Source organism: Myotis nattereri (genome assembly GCF_964212035.1).
Source record: "Myotis nattereri genome assembly, chromosome: 15".
In the NCBI taxonomy this organism is placed as follows: Eukaryota; Metazoa; Chordata; class Mammalia; order Chiroptera; family Vespertilionidae; genus Myotis; species Myotis nattereri.
The window spans coordinates 57875025-57877820 of record NC_138090.1 but is presented as its reverse complement, the minus strand read 5'-3'; the positions used below and the strand labels follow the sequence as shown (position 1 = coordinate 57877820).

The 2796-nt window shown below is 52.5% G+C and overlaps 1 pseudogene across 1 annotated transcript; it reads left to right on the top strand.

Moving 5' to 3' along the window:
• Positions 1-242: 242 nt before the first annotated feature.
• On the top strand, positions 243-1182 carry LOC308530556 (small ribosomal subunit protein uS2-like; annotated as a pseudogene). Its single transcript has one exon. The product of its transcript is annotated as a small ribosomal subunit protein uS2-like (transcript).
• Positions 1183-2796: the final 1614 nt, after the last annotated feature.

Genomic DNA, 2796 nt, shown 5'->3' with positions numbered 1-2796 from the left:
GGTGAGGGGCCACTTTCTGAGCGGGGACAATGAAGCCATTAGGAACGAGTTTTATTATTTATTTATTTATTTATTTACAAAAAATATATTTTTAAATATATATATTTTTTACTGATTTCAGAGAGGAAGGGAGAGGGAGAGAGAGACATCAATGATCAGAGAGAGCTTTTTCCGCGCTACCCAGGGAGGGCTCCATACGGCGTTGTTCTCGGTTCCCACGTAACTTAAAGGGAAACTTCACAATGTCCGGAGCCCTTGGTGTCCTGCAAATGAAGGAGGTGGATATCCTCAAGTTCCTTGCAGCAGGAACCCACTTAGGTGGCACCACCTTGACTTCCAAATGGAACAGTACATCTACAAAAGGAACAGTGATGGCATCTACATCGCCAATCTGAAGAGAACCTGGGAGAAGCTTCTGCTGGCAGCTCGGGCCATTGTTGCCATCGAAAACCCAGCTGCCGTCAGTGTCCCATCGTCCAGGAATCCTGGCCAGCGAGCTGTGCTGACGTTTGCTGCTGCCACTGGAGCCACTCCTATTGCCGGCTGCTTCACTCCTGGAAACTTCACCAGCCAGATCCAGGCAGCCTTCCGGGAGCCAAGACTTCTGGTGGTTACTGATCCCAGGGCTGACCACCAGCCTCTCACAGAGGCGTCTTACGTTAACCTGCCCACCATTGCTCTGTGTAACACGGACTCTCCGCTGCGCTATGTGGACATCGCCATCCCTTGCAACAACAAGGGGGCTCACTCAGTGGGTCTGATGTGGTGGATGCTGGCCCGGGAAGTGCTACGCATGCGTGGCACTATCTCCCGTGAACACCCGTGGGAAGTCATGCCGGATCTTTACTTCTACAGAGATCCTGAAGAGATTGAAAAGGAAGAGCAGGCTGCTGCTGAAAAGGCTGTGACCAAGGAGGAATTTCAGGGCGAATGGACTGCTCCTGCTCCCGAGTTCACTGCTGCTCAGCCTGAGGTTACAGACTGGTCTGAAGGCGTGCAGGTGCCCTCTGTACCCATTCAGCAGTTTCCTACTGAAGCCTGGGGTGCTCAGCCTGCCACTGAAGACTGGTCTGCAGCTCCCACTGCTCAGGCTACTGAATGGGTAGGAACAACCACTGAGCGGTCCTAAGCTGTTCTTCTACAAATTCTTAACAGAACGGAAATAAGGTTGATGGAAAATAAACAGTTCCTAAAAAAAAAAAAAAAAAGATCAGAGAGAAAACCATTGATCAGCTGCCTCCTTCAGGCCACCACTGGGGATCGAGACTGAAACCCGGGCATGTGTCCTGACCGGGAATCGAACTGTGACCTCCTGGTTCATAGGTGGATGCTCAACCTCTGAGCCACGCTGGCCAGGCTAGACTTGAGTGTTTTTTGTTTTTTTTTAATTTATTTTTTCATTTTTAATATATTTCTATTGATTTCAGAGAGGAAGGGAGAGGGAGAGACAGACACATCAATGATGAGAGAGAATCATTGATTGGCTGCCTCCTGCACATCCCCACTGGGGATGGAGCCCACAACCCAGGCATGTGCCCTCGGCCGGAATCGAACCTGGGACCCTTCAGTCCGAAGGTCTATCCACTGAGCCACACCTGCTAGGGCTGGACTTGAGTTTTAATGACCTTCCTCAGGTCATGGGCCATAAGAAAGGCTGCGGTGGGGACAGTGAGCCCCTGCCTGGCATATTCCCCTTCCCCTCCACGACATGAGGCTGCTGAGGTTCTGGGGGATCTTCCGACCTGAGGTCCAGGTCCTCCTGCTCCCTCCAGCCCCCAAGGGTAGAGCATGAGGTCGGGCTGGCCCCAGTGCCGCACACCATGGGGTGGGCCTGGTTCATGCATGCCCTAGACCAGTGATGGCGAACCTATGACACACGTGTCAGAGGTGACACACAAACTCATTTTTTTGGTTGACTTTTCTTTGTTAAATGGCATTTAAATATATAAAATAAATATAAAAAATATGTCTTTGTTTTACTATGGTTGCAAAGATAAAAAATTTTCTATATGTGACACGGCACCAGAGTTAAGTTAGGGTTTTTCAAAATGCTGACACGCCGAGCTCAAAAGGTTCACCATCACTGTTCTAGACAGCCAGTCTGGTCAAGGCCATGCAGACCTAGGCTGCTCCCTGTGCCCAGACAGCTCTTCCCACAGCCTCTGCCCTTGTGACTTCCGGCCTTTGGGATCTGGTAGCTCACGCCCTCCTGCAGAGGTAAGACCCATCACCCCCACCCCAGCCCCTTTTCCGAGCTCTGGGGCAGGTCATTCAGGTCCATATGATTTCATTTATTTGTCAGGACTCGCCCTGGGGCAGGAGGAGGGGGCATAAGGGGCATCCAATCAGGCTACCTCCATCTTCAACCTGGACCCAGGACCCAGGACCCAGGCTCAGGCACGAGGCAGAAAGTGGGCATCAAGGTCGGATGGGGTCTGCTCCCCCCCACTACTAGCGAGCCCTCCTACTGCTTGCACCCCCACTCCTGCTTGCGCCCCTCTCCTGTTCACACCCCTCCATCTGCTTGCACCCCCGCTCTTTCTTGCACCGCGACCCCTGCTCGCACCTCCCGGCGTCCCAGAGTGCCTTCCGACCCTTTTTTGTGGTGCAGCACCTCCAGCACCGCCCCGTCCAACACAGGGGCCTGGCCCGTTGATTGACAGCGCAGGCCCCGCCTCCTCCCCGTCTCTAGGGCGACGCAGGAAGCATACTGCGGCCCAGAGAATCCTCGCAGCCCGGCCATCCCTGTGCCTGCGTCTTTTTTTACTTTCTTTCTTTTTTTATTTTTTTAAATAT